The sequence below is a fragment of the Callospermophilus lateralis genome, chromosome 4, assembly GCF_048772815.1.
Source record: "Callospermophilus lateralis isolate mCalLat2 chromosome 4, mCalLat2.hap1, whole genome shotgun sequence".
In the NCBI taxonomy this organism is placed as follows: Eukaryota; Metazoa; Chordata; class Mammalia; order Rodentia; family Sciuridae; genus Callospermophilus; species Callospermophilus lateralis.
This window is the reverse complement of record NC_135308.1, coordinates 162,616,987-162,638,877: the sequence shown is the minus strand read 5'-3', so window position 1 is coordinate 162,638,877 and position 21,891 is coordinate 162,616,987. Positions and strand designations below refer to the sequence as shown.

General features: G+C 65.9%; 1 protein-coding gene across 3 annotated transcripts in view; it reads right to left on the bottom strand.

Moving 5' to 3' along the window:
• Shisal1 (shisa like 1) overlaps nucleotides 1–21,891 on the bottom strand; it is a 97,861-nt gene that overhangs the window by 48,903 nt on the left and 27,067 nt on the right. Inside the window, exon 1 of one of the 3 annotated variants that reach the window (XM_076855470.2) lies at nucleotides 8,018–8,292. The exons of 1 other annotated variant lie outside the window; for it this stretch is intronic. The gene's annotated coding sequence lies outside the window, so the exon portion shown is untranslated. Of the gene's footprint in view, nucleotides 1–7,737; nucleotides 7,869–8,017; nucleotides 8,293–21,891 lie in introns of those variants that run through there. One more of the 3 variants, XM_076855464.2, reaches the window with a different exon arrangement.

Genomic DNA, 21,891 nt, shown 5'->3' with positions numbered 1-21,891 from the left:
ACTGACAGGGCAGGAAGGTGGTTCTCTGCCCAGCGTCCATGGCCACACAGAGGCCCTGTCAGACTGTGATCGGCCCCAGGACCACGTGGGCTCCCCGAGGCTGGCACCTGGGCAGTGCCCCTCTGAGACCCCCTGGCTGCCAGCCAGGCTGCAGGGGAGGCGGCCGCGGGCAGGGGCGGGCCAGAGGGGAGGAGGGGCAGGAGGAGGGGACAGGCCGGCTCAGCCTCCTCCCCACTGAGCCGGGAGAAAATAGCTTTCACACTGAATCTTCTGGTTCTTTTCACTCTGGTGCTGCTAAATCGATCCGGAACAGATTGTCCAGTGGTTTGAATCTCGGGAGCGAAGTCTCCTGATCTCTCGCCAGCCGGAGCGGACTCTGCCAGGCCCTCGCCCGCTGGCCTCCTGGTGCCAGGGTCCAGCTGGAGGTCCAGGGGTGCCCTTGGTGGGAGGGGGGTGCTCCTGCCCAGGGACCCACTGGGACCAGGCTGTCCCTGGAAGGGGCCTGGGATGGCCTGCCTTCTCCCTGTCCCCCACCAGGAGGGCACTGGGTCACACAGAAGCAAGGAGGGCAGTCAGCTGTCACCTCTGGTGTGGGTGGGTGGCACCTGGGTCCTGCCAGGTGGGTGACTGGCAATGTCTGCCTGGGCACAGCGTGGGGCGGGGGTGGCCTTCCAGCCACATAAGTGTCACCTGGTGGCTAGGGTAACTGGCCCGAGCGCTCAGGGGGGGCCCTCCGCAGCCTGGGTTCCTGTTCAGCTTCCCACAGAGGCCAGGACGGCCATGCTGAGGGCCCGGAAGTTTCCAGAACCATCCCCCGAGGCTCCGCTGGTGTCCCTCCACCCGGGCTCATGGCCACCACGCCTCTCTGTGAACGCCCCTTCCCTTTCCTCCTGCATCATACCCCACACCTGGCTCCTCTTAGCAGGAATCAGGACAGGACAGGTGACTGTCCACGTGTCCCCAGAGACAGGCGCCCACCAGGCAAGCCCAGTGTGATCTTGGGAAGGAACAAACTCTCCACAGGCGCTGGGCAGATGGCTCCCACTCCCGCCTGACACCTGTCCCCGTGCGGGAAGCCACAGGGGGCAGGAAACAAGGTTCAGTCTTCAGAATCCACCTCCCGGGACTCTGGGCCCCAGGAGGCCCGCAGCTCTGGCAGGCCGGCCCTCCCTGATCTCCCCCAGGGGACCAGAGGAAGGAGTGGCAGAGTCCTTCCTGGGCACTCTGCATGCCCCGGGCCAGCCTGGCCTGGACACTGTCTGGCAGACCTGCGGGGCCACTTCTGGAGCAGCCCGGTCCCTGGGGCTGTTGTGTGGCTGCAGTGGCCTGGTTCTGCCCGCAGGTTGGAGGGGCCTCCACACCCTGCCCTGGCCCTGTGGCTGGACCCCTCAGGAGGCCTGCCACCCCCTCGCCCGCCATCCAACTCCCCGCTCTGAAGCTGCCCGTGCTCCCTACTGCCCAGGCAGGGCCGGGCCGGGCCTTCCTCCGAGTTCCAGTTCAGCTCCACACATCCCAAGAGACATTCAAAGGCTTGACGGTCCCAGGGAGGCAGCGTCCTCCTGGGGTCGGGGACAAGACGGGTTTCCTTCAGCACAGGGACCTCTGAGCGGAAGGACAGGAAGCCCTGGGCTAGACCCGGCTCTGCCCAGAACTGAACTGCTAGGGACGAGGTCACTTGTGCAGCACAGGGTGGCCCTGCAGCCCCCCACCCCCCAAGCTTCTGCCCAGTCCTCAGGCTCCTGCCCCGCCCCTCCCCTGTGCACAGCTGACCTGGGCTGGGCGCTGGCCGCAGAGCCCTCAGCAACACAAGCCTCCACCCTTCAGCAGAGAGGAGCTCCGACCTGCCCTGCGGCTACAGCCTCCTCCTGTTTCCATTACGTGACACAGAGGCTTGATAACAGCAAGGACAGGAAGATTTACTATCCCTTGCTACATCCGCACCAAGCAGGCTCCTTGGATTGACTCACCTAATTCTTGTAAGAACCCTGAGAAGTGGAGACTGTGCCCATCTGTAGACCAGGAAACCAAGACTCAGAGAGGGCATGTAACCAGTCCAAAGTCACACAGCTAGGTGAAGCACAGAACAGGATTCAAGCTCTCTCCCTCCAGAGCCAGGGGGTAACTGGGAGAGGGTTCCCACTGTTACTGATCTGGGTACCTGAAACATCTCAGCTCCCACCTCCAATCCCCACGACCACCTGTGCAAATTATTATGACGCTCTTATCCACAGGGTTTTGAAAAGGGCAGCACTGAAGCCCGAGGCTGCTCATCAGCAGAGGAGCTGGACTGGCGCCCAGGCCCGGGCTGGCCTCCCCTCCCGCCCCGCAGTTGCCATGGCGCTGGGTGGGCGACTTCACTGCCGGCTCCATCCTGTCCCTGCCATGGAGGTCCCTATCCCAGGGGCCCAGGGTCGCTTGGCTCCTGCCCAGCTGCCCCAGTGGAAGGTCACTGATGCAGCGATATCAATGGTGACGTCTGCAGTGACCCTGGGCGGGCTGGCAGGTGCTGAGCTCACTGAGGCTTTGGGGGAACCACCTGGTTCACCCATTTCCCGGGTGAGGACACTGAGGCTCCAGGGTCACACAATTTGCCCGAGTCCCAGAGTAAGGGGCAGGCAGAGCCCCGCACCCCGCGGGGGATCAGCCCCGGGCTCCCCGTTGCCCTGGCCATGGGCCCAGCTCAGTGGCTCGGCTCATTCCCCGAAGGCCTCTCCTCCTGGGGGCAGACACCGGCAGCTACACAGGGATGCCACGTCCCCACCGTCCCCACCGCTTCCAGAAGCCCGAACCATCAACAGCACAGACGCGGCTGTGGGAGGCCCTGGTCCCGGGTGGGGCTGAGGCCAGGCCTGGGGGCTCCTGAGGACGCAGCCCCTGCAGGTGCAGAGGGCCTCCGCCTCCCCCTCTGTGGCTGCAGAGGCAGGCTCGGAGCCCAGCCCGGGCTGGACATCAGCAGGACCCACGTCCCAAAGCCCAGGCCTATGGCAGCTGAGGAGTGAGGCTGGCCCCGGAGGAAGGGGCTCCCTGGACGCTGGAGTCGGAGTCCAGGGCTTTGGTCTCACTTCCACGGAAGGCCCTGCACTTGTTCCCCTGCCAACACGGAGCCGGAGGGAGATCCTGGGCCAGAGGTCTCAGCCCCCACCCCAGCTGACTCCGGCCCCTCCCTGCTGTCCCGCTGGGCTCTCGGGGAATGGGGCAGCCTGACCTAGGTGGCCAACTAAGGAGAGCCTGAGAAGCCACCAGGAGCCACCCCTGAAATCTGAAGAGCCCCGGAGGCCACGCCCCGGCTAGACGCAGGTCCAGCCTCCCGGCCGCTGCTCCTGGGAGACCACGCCCTACCCACCCCGCCAGGCCGCAGCTGGAGCCGCCTCCTCCAGGAAGCCCTCCCGCCCCTCTCCTGGGTCCCCCTGCCCCTCTCCACTGCCAGACTGTTCCATCCAAAGGGTCCCGCCTGTCCCCCGGGCCTGGCCCCGACCCCACGCGACAGGTGCCGGGGAGCAGGCAAGGAAGAGAAGCCGCCCACGTTTCCTGCTGGTCTATAAACCAGGTCCTCCGCCGGGAAGGAGCCCAAGGGGAAAGCAAAACCCCGGGCGCCCGCCGCGCGGCCAGGCGGCCGCGGAGGTCCCCGCTGGGTGCGGCGGGGCTGCCCCGATCCCTAACCTGTGCCAGTGTCTAAGGAAACGCCACTTGGGTTTGAGCCTGTCGGGCGCGAGCGTCGGAACCTGGCGCAGGAGACGGACTCCGCAGCCGTCCCCAGGCGTGGCCCGGGCGCTGCGCGCGGGGAGGGATAATCCGATTATGGAGCCGGGTTTGGAAGATCAGGGTTTCGCTCATTTTCCAGGGAAGTGTGAACAGAAAAAAAATTTTTTTCCCTCCCAGGGCTCTGTTAAGAGCGTGCAGAGCTTAATTCGGTGTTAAACGGTGTAATTTGGGAAACTCATGCATTATTTCTTAATTTCTCCGGGGCGCGTGCGTGCATCTGCCGAGGGAGCACCGGCGACAGATGGGCGCCCCGCCCCGCGAGGTGCTCCATTCACCAGCCCCGGAACCGGGCGGCACGTGCATCGCAGGGGACTCTCAGGGGACTCTGGGGTGAGCGCCCGGCTGCTTTCCCGGGTCACCAGGAGTGTCTGCCCCCTCCAACCCCAGGCCTGAGGCCTCTGGACAGCGCCCACCGTGTCTGGTGGGGCATCCTCTGCCCTCAAGGACGCCCAGTTTGCTGTGTGACCTTGGCGCATCTCCAGCCTGCTCTGGGCCTCGGTGTCCCCATCTGCACGTGGAGACGTGCAGGAGCTTCAGGCCGCCTCCCAGAGGCCGCAGAAGGCCCAGGAGGCTGGGTTCTGCTCCCTCTGTCCTGCCCCCAGACTGGCCAGGGGGGCAGGGCTCCCAGGCTGAGGACCCCAGACACTGCAGTGCCTTCCTGGTACTTTCAGGGGCCCCATGTCCCCAAGTGACTGGCCCTGGGCTGTGGCGAAGGGCTTCCAGTGAGGGACCCGGGAAGGTCCCCGCACACTTCCAACCTGGCCAGGACCCACAGCAAAGGAGGGAGGGGCTCGTCACAGCAGGTGGGGGTGGCGCAGGGCTGGGAGGGACCTCCAGAGCTCCAGTGGAGCAGGGTCCCTTCCTCAAGCAGGTGCCCCTCTCTGGCTGCGTCTGGGCAGGAAGCTGCCCGGGGGCCAACAGGCAGCAGGCCAAGGAGTGCCCTGCTGCAGGAAGGAGGGCCAGGGGAGGGAGGCAGGAAGAGTGGGCCCCTCCTGCCAGGCCCCAGGCAGCGTCAGCAGCACCTACAGAGCTGGACACCACAGCCCTCTCCCCAGGAGCGCACCTCTCCTCACCCTCTGGCTGCAGGTGTCCAGGACCGTGCCCTACAGAGAATGGTGAGGAAAGGAGCCCCCACTGTTTTAGGAGTTGATGATAGATGGTTTCAGTTACTTCCACAGAGAACAGCTGGGGAGAGCCACAGAGTCCATTCTAAGACCAGTGTACATCTGTTGTGTGAATCAACTGGACAGAAGTGAAAGCCACAGAGGCTGAATTAGCAGAGACAGCGCCTCCCTAAGCAAGGAGGTGAAATCTTTCCTCTAAGGGTAAGACTCTGGGTCAGTTCAGAGGAAGACAAACAGGATGATGACTAGCGGTGAGTGTCCGCAGAGCCTCCACCTCACCACGGGTGCCGGCCCTGGCTCCCAGCAATACAGTGGCGGTGGGGCGGTGAGATCCTGCCTGGTGTTCACACCCACCTCCTGAGCTGGCTTCCCGGCTTCGGCTTCTCTGTGCAACACCATCAGTGACTGCTGGCTGGCCGCAGGGTGGCGCGGGGGTCAGGTGAGGCGCAGGGGTCAGGTGAGGCGCGGGGGCTCTGCCTCTACTCCCCACAGCCCTTGACTCAGTGGCCTTTGGGCTTCCCTGCCCAGGGCAGCCCACTGCAGCGGGGTACAGCTGTGTCGTATAAACAAACTCCTCTGTGGCAACAGGACAGCCAGACCTGGGGTCCCCGGCCCCGCCCCTGGAAGCCCAAGCCTGGGCAGCCCTCTCCCCTCCCCGATGATGTGCTCTGAGGGGCGGGGGGTGGCTGAGGGCTGGGGACTCCCTAGAGAGCGGGACCAGATGCCCTCTGCCGCTGCCAGCACCTGGCCCCTCCTGCCCACCTGCTCTCCAGCCACCCCTCGCCCAGCCTGGGGTCCCTGCTCCATGCTGCCCAGCTGCGCGCCCTCCCCTGGCTCTTGGGCCTGCAGGGCCAGGAGGGCACGGCCTCTGCATATCACTGTGCACGGAGCTCTAGGCCTCACTCCTCCTGTCCCCTGGCTGAAGCTGCCCCTCCTGCTGGTTCCACCCACTCCCCGAGGCCAGCCCTCCCACCCTCCACAGGAAAGGTGCCCCCCAGGGTGCCCCATGCCACGTGGCCGGCCCCAGGCATGCCACCAGCCCTTCCTCACCCGCTAACTCAAGAACCGCCTGCCCCGGGCAGGCCCAGCGCCCTCGGCGGCAGGCAGGGCCGGCTGAAGCAGGCAGCCAGGCAGGGGCAGGGATGGACAGAGCTCCAGGCGGCTCTCCCTCCCAGGGCCACCCACAAAGGTTGGAGCAGCCCCAGCCTCTCCACCTCCACCTCCTGCCCAGTCCAGCTGCCCCAGTGAGCTCCAGACTGGGTGGCCCAGGAGACGGCCACTCATACACACTCGCGCCCCCCCCCCCCAGTCACCTCCCTCACCTGCCCTGTCAGTGCAGGGCCTCACATGCCTGGGACAGACCCCAAACCAGGGAGACAGTGACATCAAAGACACTGGCCAAAGCCCCTGCTCTCAGCTTGAGCCCCACGGGGCCAGAGCAGCCGGGCAGCAGGACTTTCTGGTCACCTCTAGCTCGACACCCCCTGCAGCCAGGAGAGGAGCCGCTCTGGGGAGGCGCGGTGCTGGGAGGAGGGCTCCTGCCTGGGGCCTTCACAGACACAGGGACAGGGACAGGTCCCCATCTGGGCAAGTCCCACAGGCATGGGATTGTCCTGGGTTGACACCAAGGACCCGGGGGTTCAGATCCAGGTTCTGAATGACATTCCCAACTGACCCCTGTGACCCACCCAGAGACTGCCCTTCCCAAAGGCCCACTGGACCTTCCCATTCCCGGGCGCTTGAGACAGTGGGAACCAGGTGACGGAGGAGACCTGGCCATCAGTCTGGGTCTGAAGGGCTGAGTTCAGCCACCACAGCCAGCAAGTCACAGCCCTCGGGTCTGAAGGCCTCTGAGCCCATGCCTGGGGCCAGGCCCGAGGTCCAGAGGAGGCGGGGGCTGTCCGGGGTCACACAGCCATGATGGCTGCCTGGGAACTTCCAGGTCCTGCTGTGACCTCATAGCAACCTTTGGCAGTGGGCATGGCCCTGGATCCAGCTCTCTTTCAGATGAGGAAACCGAGGCTCAGAGGAGTCGAGAGCCTTGTTCAAGGACACAAAGCCAGGACTGCCAGGGCCAGGGCAGGGGCACTCCTGCAATCCTTGCCGTCACTTTTTGCTCTTCCCAACCTCCTCTGGACAGGAGCTGTCACTCAGCCCAAAGACCACAAGGCCCAGAGAGGTAGGGGAGGCACACAGGCACACACAGCTCTCCCCACGGGTTACATAACCCCTTCCCACCCACTGACCCCTGGTTGGGGGGCAGCCTGCACGCCTGGGGCCACCAGGAAGGGAGCGGCCTGGCCTACGAGCTGCTTCGCTCTCTCCCAAGGCAAACAGTTGGAGGCAGCTGGGTGCCCTGGGTTTTTCTCCTCCCTTCTTTTTTCTCCGGCTGAGTAACAAATACTAATACTAATAATGATAATAATAATTAGAATAAATATAACCTGAAGACGCTTGGGGTCTCGTTTCTATAGCAACCGCTGGAGCTAATGAGCTTCCGAGGCGGCTGCGGGGCCACCCAGCCCCGAGCGCGGGATCAATATTGATTCGGCACCAGGAAGCGGCGGTGGCTCCGCAGGGACCACGCGGCGGACTGGGACTGAGGGGCATGCACTTGGGGGGCTTTTCCCGTCCCTCACGCCGCCCAGCCGGGACTCCTGGAACCTGCCTGGTCCCTGCCCGGCGCGCACCGGGCTCCGGCTGGCTGCGCTCCCGGACTCGGTCCTTGGACGCTGGTCCCCACCTCGGACGCGGATTCCGGTCCCGGCTGCCGCGTCCCTGCACGGTGCGTCCCGGACTGTTCCTCCAACCTAGGCCCCTTCCTCTCTCGCGCGGGCTCAACGATCCCCACCTTGGCGAGCCCCGGAGCGGACCCCAACGCCTGGGCACCGGCTGCCCCGCAGGCTCCTGCTCTACACTCCGGCTGGTCGTCCCCGGCCCCTCTCCAGAGCCCTGGACCCAGTGCACCTTACGCGCCTCGCCCGGAGCGCCCGCCCTGGCCCGCGCGGCTAGCGCACCCGGCTCCCCGCCCCGGCCGCAGACCCCGCCCCCCGCGCGGACCCGCCCCCGCCGCCCCGCCCCCCGTCGCGACCCCCGCCCGGCGCCCCCTCCCCCGCGCCGCCCCCGCTCACCTCGTGCTCGTCGCCGGCCCGCTCCTCGCTCCGCAGCCGGAGCCGGCGCCCGCGGGAGCCGCCTGCTGGGGCGCGGGGGCTGCCCACGCCCGGCCGTGCCCCCGCCCCCGCCGCCGCCGCTGCCGCCGCCGCAACAGTTGTCCCGGCTCCGGGGGCCGCGGGGACTCCGGGCTCCGCGGCTCCGGGTCGCTGAATGCACGGCGCCCGCTTCTAGGCGCGCCCGGCGCGGCGCGGCTCCGGGACTCGGGCCGGCGCCGGGGCTCGGGCTGGGGGTCCCGCCGCTCGCCGCATCCCTGCGCGCCCGCCCCGCGCGCCTACTCCGCGGCCCGCGCCGCCCCGCCGCCCGGCAGCCCCGAGCCCCGCGCCGCGCCCGCCGCCGCCGCCGCGCTCATGCCGCCGGCCCGCGCCCGCCGCCGCCGCCGCTGCTGCCCGCTGCGCTCCCGCCGCGCCGCGCGCTCCGCGCCCTCTGCTGCCCCCTCGCCGAGCGCTGCCGGCTGCCCTCGCGCCGCCGCGCCCTCGCCGCCGCCGGCCGTCGCCCTCGCCGCTCCTCGCCGTCCTCCCTTCCCTTCGCGGCGCCCCCCGCTCTTCCCCTCTCCACCCTTGTTTTTCTCCGAATGTTTCTTTTGCGACTGTCCCCTTCCTTCCGCGGCTCGTCCTCTCACTTTCCCTCCCTCCCTCCCTCTTACTCCGTCTTTGTTCCTCCCCGTCCTTCCTTGGCTCCTTCCTCGCTCCTTTGTTCCTCCTCCCTCTTTTCCGCCTTCCCCTTCCTCCCTTCTTCCTCCTGTCTTTCCTTTCTTCTCCCAGCCGCCTCTGACTCTGGCCCTCCCGTCCCCACACACTCACCTGCTTCCTTCCCAGCTGCTCCCCCCTCCACCTCTGCCGGACCCTCCACCTCTGCCCCTCTGCCAGGTGGACAGACCCCCGCGCGCTGCCCCTCTTGCCCTCTGCTCCAGGAGGGCCCCTCCCCGTCACCTCCCTGCTGGTTTTTCCCACCAGCCAGACCCGGAGCCAGATGGTCAATGCCAGGGTTAGCTGGCGACAGGCAAAGAACTCTCCACATCCAATAACACCCTCCGTCCAGGCTGTCCTGACCCTCCTGGGCCAGACGGGTCCTGTCCTGTCTCCACCCCAGCATCCCCCGACTTCTTGTCTGACCCCCATTTCATCTGTCACAGCTGGAAAAGGCAGTGCTTCACTGTCTGGCCTCAAGCCAGTGCCCCTCGACCTCCCCACCTCCCTCCGTCTCTGCCCTGTGGCCTCTGGTCACAAAGGACTTGTGGGGAGGACCTAGCTGCCCCATCCTCCTGCAGGGGGAATGGCCAGGAATGTGGTTCATCCCTAACCATTTTTGGAAAGAGAATAAGTTTAAGCATCTGGAGGGCAGGCCTTGGAGAGCGTCCTACCTAGTGTTGACTGCGCGAGTGGCCCGCAGAGCTGGGTCTGATTCTGTTTTCATGGACAAGGGTCAAACCTCCGGAGAGCTCATCCCTTTATACAGGATATTGTATTTATTCCTAACTACAGCACTGGGTGGTGTCCTTCCCACTTCTTAGACAAGGCAACCTGAGCTCAGAGAGGTTAGGCTCCTACTCTGAGCCACACAGCTGGCAGGGGGCAGAATTGGACTCCCACCTGGATATGCCTGACCTCTGAGCTCCTGCCCTTCACTTTCCCTGGCTCCCAGGTGCCCTCAGCAGCACTGGGGAAGGGCGGGCCTGGGAGGGCTGCCCCCTTGTTTTGTGTGAACCAGTTTCAGCAAGTGCAGGCAACTTGCCGGAGACCCCAGTGCTGATCAGGAGCAGCTGGGGGTCCGTATGGCACTTCTCGAGCTGCATTCAGTGCTCCTTTCAGGGATAACGGGGCTCAGGGAGGCCTGGCTGTGTGCCAGTGTACCCAGCTGGCGGGCAGAGTGGTGCCAGGGCACATCCTCCAAGCCTGCAGCAGCGGGGTGCCTTGGTCTCCCCATCTGTCACACAGGCATCTGTGCCCTCCCCCCTTCAGGGGACATGGCCTGAGCTGCTGAACTTACCTCAAGGACCAGGCAAGGTCCTGACCAATGGCAGAGGGCACCAGAGACACCCCAGCTAGTGAGCTCAGGGCCACCCGGAGGGCGGGGAGGCGGCAGCCAGGCGCACAGGGTTGGAGCAGGGTGTCTCGAGGCCTGGCATAGCACAGAGCAGAGCTCCGCCCTCCAAGTCCAAGGATTGAGACAGGACAGGCGAAGAAGACTTCCCCCAGCCCCTGGCAGGCCATCCCCAGAGGGGACCGTGACCGTCTGCCTAGGACAAGGACCAGAGAGGTGAAGAAGCAGGTGGGGGTCCCAGGGGAGCAGGATTGGGGCTGGGAGGTGCAGCCAGATCCGGGGAACTCAATTCTCAGGCTGTGCTAAGAGGGCCAGTCCCCTCCCTCCCTGCAGGCAGAGCCTGGGATGTTGGCACCCCCAGGGGACAGTGAAAGGGAGGGGAGGGGCCGGAGGCAGTGGGCTGTGGACAGTGTGCGTGGTTGTGTGTGCACGATTGTGTGTATGGAGTGTGTGTGGTGAGCCTTGCAAGGGTGAGCTGTGGGGATGTGATGGAGGCGCAGGCATGCGGGGTGGGGGGCCCAGGCGTGTGTGTGTGTGTGTGTGTGTGTGTTTTCTCCACGCATGTGGTGGTCGTGTGTCTCTCTGTGAGAGAGCTGTGCGTGCGGTGCGTTCAGGGGACCCCTAAAGCTGTGTCACCCGGTGGGCCTCCACGGCCTGAGCAGGGCCCTGTGCCACAGAGGGGAGGGGCCGAGGCCGCTGGTGACAGCAGGAAGTGCCGCCTCTGCCTGCCCCTTCTACAGGGGACACGTGCATCCCTCCCTCCTGTGGTGGCCTCCTGCGCGTCACCCAGAGGTGGCCCTGTGGCCTCCTCACACCCCATGCCCCTCCCTCCACGGTGCCCCCCCCCCCCGCCCTACCTTGCTTCTCCCCAGCAGGGTGTCACCATATCAGGCTGCAGATTTGTGATGGGCCCTAACGGGGGTCCTGCTCTTCCTGGAGGCCAGGGACTTTGGAACTGATGGGTTTGAGTGTGAATCTCCCCCTGGCCACTCACCAGGTGACTGTGGGCAGGTGACCATGGACTGGGTTCCCTTTTCCCAGCCTCTGTACACTGGTGCCCCAGGGCTGGGCGAACTTGACCAGGTGACCAGGTGAACTTGGAGCCTAAACAGACGGGAGTTGACCCCTCACGGTCCTGGAGGCCGGAGGCCATCGCCAGTTCCCCAGGTCCTCTGCAGGGCCGAGCTCCTCGGGGAGTCTAGGGAGGCCCTCCCTGGCCCTCCAGCTCCTGGTGATGGCCCCAGTGTCCTTGGCTGGTGGCTGCATCACTGTAGTCTTCCAGGCCTGCGTGTCCACACGCCCTCTGCTCCTCTTTGTGGGCTTCCTGGGGTCCAAGTCCTCTGCCTCCCTCAGGAGGGTCCAAGTGACCACCTGGGCCACCCAGGGACCCCAGCTGAGCTCCCATCTCTGCGTCCTCAACCCAGTTCCTATGACAAAGGGCATTTTCCCTTCTTGCCATACAGCACCCAGGGGCTCCAGGCTCTCTTTGTGGGCTGGGGGAGCACTTCCCAGCTCCCCCTGCACCTGCGGGAGTGGGGGCGCAGCCCAGGGCGCACACACCCTGCAGCAGGGCGGTGCTGGGTCCAGGGGCTGGGCCTGGAGGCCGAGGGAGTGGCACAGCCACCCGGCTGGCTTCCCCCCACCCCGTCCCCTGCCCCACTTCTGAGCACCTGCCGCCAGCGGTGCGCCCCGCCGGCCGCCCCGGCCTTATTTACTATTCCCCTGCCTTCGGAGGCCCGCTCCCCCGCAGACGCCGCTGCTCACCGGGCGGGCGGCCGATGACTCATGCCGTCTCCCAGGAGCGCAGCCTTTTCAAAGGGCTGGCTGGGGAGGAAGCTAAATTTAAAGCCAGGCTTCCCGAGAAGATCACCTGCCACGTCAAAATCGCTGCCATTTAATTACAAGTTGGGCCCCAGGCGTTCCACCTCGGTCGCCAAGCCCCGCCTCCGGGGGCGGGGCTTGGGGGCTGTGACAGGGTTGGGGGGCAGGGGACGCGCCTCCCCACCTGCGCTCCCTCTGGGGCAGCGTCACCCACCTCCCCGGCCTCCAGGCCTTCCCTCCTGTTCATGGTCTTGGGATGTCACCTCCAGGCCCCTAAGGCAGGGATCCAAGGGCTCTGCTGGAGTGGAGTGAGGCCTGCCCCCTGCTCAGGGTCAGGGGCCGCTGCTGGCTCGTCCTGGACGTTGGACAGAGTGGGGGAGGGGTGCAGCCGGTTCCTTATTGACCAAGGCCCAGGAAGGACCTGGCTGGAGGGAGGAGGAAGGAGGCCCCAGAGGAGAGGGAAGCGAAGCAGGGCCTGCTTGGCCCCTCCGTTCTTGTGCCTTTGTCTGCAGAGGGGACCAGCTGCCCTTCTCCCAAATGATGGAGGAACTGCGCCCCCCCACCCCCTGCCCCGTGTCTGGAGGCAGGGTGGCCAGGGTCAGGACGGCTGTAGTGACAGATGCTGAGCCTGAGCCCGTCCCTGCCCTCCGAGCTCCTCCGCAGGATGTGGGTGGTCCTAAGGTGCAGACAGGGCTCCCTGTGCAGATGCCAACTGTCCCTGAGACCTGGGCATGCAGGTGCAGGGAGCTGGGCATGGGTCCAGGGGCCTCCCCGGGCCAGATGCACACAGAGGCGGAGCCAGAGACCAGCTCTCGGCACAGGGTGCCACTCAGCCTCAGGCCCCTCCTCCCTGCTCCAGAGCCGGCCTCCCTCCTGGCCACGTGTGTCGCCCAGTTCCCTCCTCTGGCCCTGGCAGATGCCCAGGCAGGGCTGCCTCGAGCCCCGCCAGCCGTGCCCAGTGCTACCTCCAGACGCTGCTGCAGGGTGAAAGGGAGCCTGTGGGTTAGTCAAGGGCACTGAGCAGCTGACCTTGGGACAAGGAGGTGACTGGGCGCACCGGCCACCTCACAAGAGCTCTTTAAAAGCAGAGTGTGTGTTGGGGGTGGGTAGCAGCACCCAAGAGACCCCAGGTGAGAGGGGCCGGACTCCAGGTGTCTGGGGCAGGACAAGGAGGGGGCTGCCGTCTGACACGGTCCCCATCAGACCTGGATTCCGTCCACACCAGAGTGACCTGGGGGACAGTTTCTTCCCCAGCCCCCGGGAAGGGGCCCACCTGACAGCACCCTGCCGCCAGCCGGGGAGACCCCAGTGGCGGGGCTGCTGTGTCCCCTGGCCTTCTGGCTGCAGCAGGGACACATTCCGGCCAGCACAGCGCTGACCTGGCCACCCTCTGCTCACTGACGCCCACAGGATGGAGCCTGGGGTCCTGCCAAGCCACCACTACAGGGAAGAAGGGGCACAGCACCCAGCAGCCAGGAGGAGCGGGCAGCAGGGCCCTGCCACCTGCGTGGGCAGCAGAGCCCCGGAGCCGAGCCTGACCCCAGGCTGCCCGCTGGCCTGCTGGCCCCAAGCCCCCAGGTGCCCCCACCAGGCTCACCAGGGGGAGCACGTCTGCCACCAGCACCGCAGGGTGCGGGGGCTGCAGGGGACAGCCACCGGGAGACCCCAGGACTGGACCCTGGCTTGGCCTCCCCAGACTGCGTTTCCTCACGTGCACACGGTGACACCAGGCTCTGCTCCTGGTGACCTGAGCTAAGTCACAGAGAGCCCAAGGGTGTCACATCCTGTCCTTATGTCACCACGAGGAACTGTGGAGAGAGGTGACACCTGAGGTGGCAGCCTGGCTTCCAGGCCACCCCAGCCGCGGAGCAGCTGGTGACGTGGGCTGTGTCCCCTGGTGACTTCCCACAGCCTTGCCACCTCATCTGTCAAGCGCAGCGGGCAGGGAGCACCCGTCCTGTTGGACGTGAGTGTCCACCCGCACCTCGGGAGCCCCCAGCTTGAGGGTGGACGGCAGGATCCTCCCGCCCCGCCCGCCCTCATGTCTAAGCCGTGTTCCCGGGCTGGCAGCTCTCACGGTCACGGCTGACCTCTTACATGAGGGGCCTCAGGCCCGGAGCAGAGATGAGAATTAGTTGATGCAAATTGATGCTTGAGCCAAGTGCGGCATCAGGCCATCCCCACAGAGCCCGGCTCTTCCTGGACAGGCCTCGGGGGAACAGCCATGACAACAGCGATTGTGGTCACCGCTCCTGCAGGAGCCTCTGGTTTACCAGGTGCCCCCACGACCATGACGCCTCACAGAAATGCCCTGAGTGGAGAGGCCACGCCTTCCTCTCCGAGCTGCAGCAAGGGGGCCCAGAGAGGTTGTGTAATGGGCCAAAGGCCGCCCAGCTCCTGAGAGGCTGAACTGGGGCCTCTCTGCCCGGGCTTCTCCCATGGCCACCACAGCGCCTCCTCAGAAGCCTCTCAGGAGACTAAGATAGGGACTGCAGCCAGATCAGGGTCCAAGCGCTGACCCGAGGCAGGTCACTAACTGCCCCAAGGGTGCGCTCGCCCTTTCTCCTTAGGTCGGTCTGGGGACGAATGCGCCTTTTCTCTTCTCTCCCGGCCGGGCACAGAGCATTGGCTCAATAAGCGCCTGTTAGGGATTCTGCTCAGTGGGTGCCTTGTGCCCTGTGGAGCCACCCAGACGCCTCCGAGTCCCCAGTCACCCCAGAAGTCACTGCTACGCCTTCTCATTTACTCATAACCAAATCGGCTCAGAGCATCACGTGACGTGCCCAGGGTCAGAGGTCGAGCTGGGATTGACCTGGGTCTGTCCCCCCCCACCTGGCCCGACTTCAGCCTGGAGCAAGGCCGGCTGGCTCTGCCCCCGGCCTCAGTTTCCCCCTCTCTGTGCCCGCTCTTGCTCGGCCCCTCGGTGGGACGCTGTGTGATCTGGGGCTCGGCCCCGCGCTCCAGCTGGTTGGCTGCAGCGGGTTGTCCAGGGGTCAGCAGCTCTGGTCCCTGAGGCCCAGGCGGAACCCCGGCCTCTTGGGTCTGGCTGGGCGTCCTTGCCTGTTGGTGTGGACTGATTGGCTTGGCCTCGCGGAGCGGCCTCTGCTATTGCAAAACCCTGTGTTTCCACGAAGCCCAGGGAAAGGAGACCCCCTGGGCGGAGGCTCGGCCTTTGGAATTCCATCCTGGGGAGGCTGGGCAGCAGGGCGGGCAGCAGGGCGGAGCCACAGCCCTGGCCGGGTGGCCCCTGCCTGTGTGGCTATGTGCCAGCTGCTGCCAGGCCATCGGGCACCTCTGTGGTGAGTGAGACCCTCTGGCAGCTGCCCCAGGGCCCAACGGGCGTGGCCAGGGTCAGAGGGCTGAGGCAGAGCGTGCCTGTGGCCTAGGACACTCGCACACCCCGTCTGGGCTCCCCTGGATGACCAGGGCCAGCCACGCCCCACTTCCCTTGGCAGAGCCTGGTTTCCAGGCTCAGGGACCTGCCCACAGCTGCCATGAGCAAGGCGTTATTTTTGTACCATTTCAGCTAAGGGCAGGGAGGATCAGAGTGGTTAAGTGACTTGCCAAGGCCACACAGCAGGCAGCTGGAGATTGCACGCCTTAGCCTCCCTCCCTGGGTGCGAATGGGCCTGGGCAGTCAGTAGGCAGAGTCACCATGTGCCCCGGTCTCTCTAGACCCCTGCCCCAGAGCACCTGGGATGGCCTGGGCACCCCCTGCTGAGTTGCAGCCCAGAACTTTCCAAGACCCACGTGGCCCCTGCTGCAGGCCAGGAAACAGGGTCAGAAAGGGCAGGACTCGCCCAGGGTCCCCAGCACGGCAAGGCCACCTTGCCAACTTCCTGTCCCCCTTCAAAGTGACAGGTACAGCCGCCAGACTCCTGGCTCTGCCTCCCGCCCGAGCCTCGATCCCCTCATGTCAGAAAGAGGCCGGGGTCCCCCCTTTCAGGGCCCTGAGATGACTGATCACCTTGGATCAAAGCCCACGCAGAGCAGGCCGTCTGTGCCCTGTCCCCACCCCGCCAGCTAGGAGCCTGGGCCCCAGTGTGGCGCTTGGCGGCGAGCACTGAGGCTCCAGCTGCTGCCTAGGGACAGGGCCTGCGTGGAGAGGTGCTGAGAGGGCTGTGCTGGGCAGCCACGATGCAGGCAGACATCACGACGGACCCGCGGGGCTCCAGGCCCTCTCGTCGCGCCCAGGCCAGGGGGCTCGCGCTGAAGCCCGTGGCTCCAAGGGCCACACCAGGAAGACCTTGAGACCCTCAGTCAGCACAGGAGATGGTGTCAGCGGGACTCAGGCTGGGGGAGACTGCGCCCGTCACAGGGCGGCTCCCGCGGCTGAGCACCGGATGCGGCCTGCTGTCGCTGTCCAGCGTGAGCCCAGCCCTGCGAGGGCAGCACTGGGGCTTGCCAGGCCCCTGGGGTGCGCTGGCCGTGACGTTTGAAGGTTGGAGTCCCCACTCCCCACAGTGCCCTGGACTGGCCTCGGGGTGGCGCAGTGTCCCTGTGGAGCACACGTCTGATTGCGGTTACTGTCCCGAGGCTGGACACGCCTTGACCGTGATGGGACCCTTGTCCCCAGCACACCCACTTGTCAGAAAACGCGGGCTCGTGGGGCCCGCGTTGGCTCCTGCGTCAGTAAAGTGGGGACCCCGACCAGTGTGGGGACCTGGGGCAGCACCTGGGAAGGGCAGGCAGAGGGGTGGGGACCTCACTGGTGGCCACTGGGGCCTCCCTGGGCTCTGGGGCCAGAGAGGGAGCAGGGTGGGTCGGACGGGCCCCCACCCCTCCTGGGTGGGCTTGAACCCCTCACCAGGGGGCTGCTGCGTGCCGGGACCTCCCCCACGGGTACCCCTTGCCCCACACCTGGCTGTCTGCCGCCTGGACTGCACCCCCTGGCCCTCTGGGCCATCCTCAGTGGGACCCAGGGCTGAGCGAACCCCCATCTGACCGCGTCACCCTCCTGCCCAAGGCCCTGCTGGGCTCCCCTCTGCCTTCGGGGCACCTGGTCCACCTCCTGCCCTGGGGCAGCTCACCCTCCCGGCTGCTCTGAAGAGGCCGCTCACGGCCCGCGCCCCAGCACCGTGTGTCTAAGGCCTGGATAGCTCTGCAGCTCTGGCCTGCTGTCCTTGGCCACCCAGCTCCGTCCTGTCCTCTTCTGGGAGCAGCCTGAGCTCCCACTGGGTCTCTGCTCCCCTGGGATCCTGCCCACTCAGCCCTGGCCGCCACGGCCAGGGGACCAGGCTGTTCCCAGCTTGGCCGGGTCACCCCAGTTCCCCCCCACGGGGCCCAGCCCAGAGCTGCACCGTGTGTGGAGCTGCCCGGGTGGTCCTGGGCCGGCCACCCTGGGGTCAGGGACCACTGGCCGCCCCTGCAGGCTCTCCAGGCCCGGTGCAGCCTGGCCTCGTCAGCAGCTGGCACCGATGCGTTATTAACAAGCACATTTGTCACTTGCCTTGCCTGGAGAGCGTCCCCAGCTTTAATTAATTCTCCCCGCACCCCAAGTGCGGCTGCTCTTCCCACGGCCGATAAATGATGTGCGAAGTCGCCTGGTCCAGCGGGAGGGGTCACTGCAGCCGTGACGAGGGCCGTCGCCTGCCAGCCTCCCTCTGCCGGCCTCCCCTCTGCCGGCCTCCCGCTCTGCTGGCCTCCCCTGCACCCACAGGTGGGCCCGAGGCTTCAGCCTGGAGCACTGTGCATCACGGTCCCAGAACCAGACACAGCTCACTGCCCCAGCCGCACGGCCCTGTCCCTGGGGACGATGGCAAGGTGGCTTTGCAGAGGAGCAGAGCGTCTGGCAGAGCGGAGGTGCTGGGACAGCCCTGCAGCCTGGCTCCCGCAGGCGGAGAACTGCGGTGGGGAGAAAGCCGTCCCCAAGCCGGCCTGCCGCCCCCCTCAGATGGCCTGTCCCTCCCCTGCCCTCTGGCTGTTGGAGCAGAGGCCCCGTGTTGACAGGCGGTGGCTCCCGTTGTTGGGGCCTTCACAGCCACACCCTGCGCACGTGTGGAGACGACGGAGGCCGGGCGTCCAGGAGGTGCTGTGCGTGGGCAGGTGAGGGGCGGGCAGGTGGGCATGGACAGCCGCGAGGAGAGGTGGATGAAGGGCTCAGGAGGGGGCGATAGACACTGGAGCGGCTGTGGGCTGTGGCTGGACGGGTTACGGGTGAGTGGTCAGTGCAGGGCTCAGGTAGCATGACGGTCGCTGTGGCTGCTGTGCCTGGAGGCGCCAGGTCCCACAGCCGGTGACGCCAGGAGAGTCCGCCACGGAGCCACGGTGCTCAGGCCCCGGCGTGAAGGGGGCAGCCTCTGTGGAGCCCTCAGCCCGGGGCCTCTGGGCCTCCTGAAGTGCCCGCCTCGGCTCCTGTGAGGGCAGCTCTCGTTTGGTTTGAGGAATGGTGACCAAACACGCCGTGTGTCCCCCAGACTCCAGCTTTTTATCCTAATGTCACCAGCTGCACTTGGTCGGGTCCCCAGGTGTGGAGCCCACAGACATGGACATGGCATGGACACGGCATGGACACGGCATGGACACGGGCATGGACACGGAGAGCCAGCCCCCACCGAGCTGCTGGGCGCTGTTCCGGCGTCTTACGCCTTGATCAGCCCGTTTTGTGCTGGGAACTGGGCTGAGCGGCGGGGACTGGGTCTGTGGGCAGGTGGCAGGCAGACGGGTGGCCAGGCAGACGGGAGGGGAGAGGAAGGGGCAGGCGGTGGGCACGGAGGGCGGGAGGAGTCTGGTACCTGCTTCTCTGTCCCCCCGCGGGAAGGGCCTCCCCACCCATCAGACACCCCCTCGGGAAGCGGGGCTGGCCCCTGGTGGCCTCGGCCCCCTGAGTCTCCACCACCTCTTGCTGGGTTTCGTCCCCAACCCCCCTTCAATCCCCTGACCCCTCACATGCCCACCACCTGGTGCCCACAGTCCTCACCTGTCCCCTCCCGGCCTGAGCCCTTCTCTGGCTGCACAGCCCAGGGACAGCACCCCTGGTCTACTCGATGTCACACATCCGGCAGCCATGTCAGGCCAAGTCCTCGGGGTCCCTCCTGGAAGCTCCTCTCCAGATCCCAGAGAGCCAGCCCGCCACCCTGCCCAGCACCAGCCACCCTGAGGCCTTCCCAGAGCTGCCACCAAACCCCCGAGGACATGTCAGTGCCGCCCCTCCCCCACCCCGGCCAGCCTCACTCCTGTAACGGAGGCTCAGAGGGGACGGGTCCTCACCCGGGGCCACCCCACAGGCTCACGGAGGCCTGCCGGGTGTTTGAGAGTGTCCGGCTGTGCCCACCCTTCCCGCCGGGCAGCGCGACCCCCAGGTACAGAAGGAGCTCCTCGTGGATGAACTGTTTTATTCCTGCGCCAGGCAGCGGCTAGGAGCCAGGGCGCACCAGGGACAGGGGCTCCACCAGGGCCTGCCCCAGGACCTTGGCACCTACCAGAGGACAGTGACCAAACGTCGCATGTCTGTCTAAATGACAGCCAACAGGACAGGCCACAGGGCCTCGGGGACAGCACCGTCCTCTCACCCCGTCCCCTTGCTGGCCCTCGGACTGCAGCCAGGTCCTGTGGGCACGGCCGAAGCCGTTACTTCCCTCTCTGGGACAAGCAGGTGACCTTGCTCCTCCATGCCTGGCCCCTGAGGACCTAAGAACAGCCTGAGAAGCTGAGCTTCCTGCCACCCTGGGCCCGCGGCTGGCGGGAGGGAGCAGGAGCCGGAGAGCGCCAGCCCAGATGGGCAGCGCCACCTCTGCTGCCCCCGAGGTCCCTGGAGGATGGGGAGGGTGACCCTGGCCCAGCCACTTGCCATCAGGGTGACCTTCAGTCTCTGCAAGTTCATCATTTGTGTCTTGACGATGCCACCTCCGTGTCCACTCAGAGCCGCCTGTCCCTGACTCTAACCCTGACCCTGACCCTGACCCTAACCCTGACCCTGACCCTGACCCTAACCCTGACCCTAACCCTGACCCTGACCCTGACCCTAACCCTGACCCTGACCCTGACCCTAACCCTGACCCTAACCCTGACCCTAACCCTGTCCCTAACCCTAACCCTAACCCTAACCCTAACCCTGACCCTAACCCTAACCCTAACCCTAACCCTAACCCTGTCCCTAACCCTAACCCTAACCCTGACCCTAACCCTGACCCTAACCCTGACCCTGACCCTGACCCTGACAGAGCTTGTTGAAAGCCCATCACATGCAGCACATTAGGGCCCTGCTGATCCGACCCTGTGGGCTTCAGGGGCCAGGAGGACACCTGGTCTAGCTCAGAGGAACACCGCGTCTAGCCTAAGGCCACACAGCAGGGCCAGAGGCTTCCTGGTGCAGCAGGGGATTCTCATGTCAGCTCCTGCACCCTCCTGCTGTGTGACCCTGGGTGTGCCCCTTGCCTTCTCTGAGCTTCCTCACACAAAAAACATCCTTGGAGCTCCCAGGCTGCAGAGGCCCATCCTCGAGGAGAGGCTCATGGTTGTCACGCGGACTGGCCTTCAGTGACCCTGGCCCCGCTCTCCAAGCCAGCCAAGGTGAGGACACCTGCAAGGTGCTGGGCAGGACTGGACTATGCCACCTTCAAGGCAGCTCCCAGAGCTAGGAAAAGGGGCCAGAGGGACCCCTGGGCCCCTCCGCCCGCCGTCCAGCGGGAGGAAGCCCTGCAGTGCAGGGACCATCCAGAGCCTCCCGCGTCCACCATTCCTGGCCGCGCTGCTCGGCCACTCAGCCGCCTGCCTATCCTTTGAGCACTGAGTGGAGACCAATGGGGACGTGTCTCAGGCGCTGAGAGCCGCCGCTCCCCCAGGACGTGGTCTTCCCCGGGGTGGGGGGGCGGCCGCTCTGGCCACCGTGGGCCTCCCTGGCCGGCAGGGCAGGGCCTCCAGTGAACAGGCACCAAGGAAGGAGACGGGGCACAGGCCTGGCCGGCGGCTCGGGGCCAGCTCGGGGCTGACACTGTGCCCACCCTCTGCTGACCTTATGGGGGGAGCCACTCTGGGAGAGGACTGTTCTTGGTCCCCAGTGTGGCAATTTGGGGGCACTGGGGTTCCTGAGAGGTGGGGCCCAGTGGGAGGACCTCAGGTCATGGGGCAAGACCTGGAAGGCGTCAGGGGCTTTGGACCCCTGAGTTCTCGTGACTTGGTGTAAGAATGAGGCTGGTGCCCGCCTCTCGGGCTTCCTGGGTTTTGCGGGGGCCCCCCCACTCTGTCTTTGCCAGGGGTTCCTGCCTGAGCCACACGATCTTCTCTGGACTTTCAGTCTCTGCAATTCTGAGCTAAATAAACCTCCTGTCTTTACAAGGTTAGCCTGCCTCAGGTATTTCATTGAAGTAGCAGAAAACAGACTGACTCAGGGAGCCAGGAGGCGACGCGGTGGTGTATAGCTTTCTCTAAACCTAGTCAGGACTAAGATTTCTGGGACATAAGGAGATGTGGGTGGCAGGCTCAGGGGTGATCATTAAGGACAAGCATCGCACTGGACATTTGTAAAAACCGGCCTCCACCCAGAGGTGCCCACACATTTTTCTCAGAGGTAACCACTTCCTGCCGTCACCTGGGGAGCGAAGCTGGGGTTCATCACCACCAGCCGGCATCGGCCACCCCAAGAAAGACCTGGGCAGGCGAGGCTACTGGTGGCATTGTCCTGATGCAGGACACCGCAAGTGCACCAAGGTGGGTCCCTGCAACACGTCCCAAGCAGCTGCTCCTGGTGACCTGAACACTGCCCCCAGGCAAGCAGGGAGGGGACCGGCGTGGGGTGGCTGTCGCAGGGTGCTGGCCCTGAAGAGTGACTTGGAGCCATTGACTCGCTTGTTTCTCTTATCGTCCCGGGAAAGGTGGACCTTGTTATCCCTGCTTCACACACAGGCTGAAGGACGGCCGGGTCCTGCGGCCACTTAGCCGGGAGCTGGGGTCACTGCAGGAAGGGGAGGGCAGACGAGGTCAAGGCACAGGGCAAGTGGAGTGAGCCCCGCGGGGACCAGCAGGGGTCCAG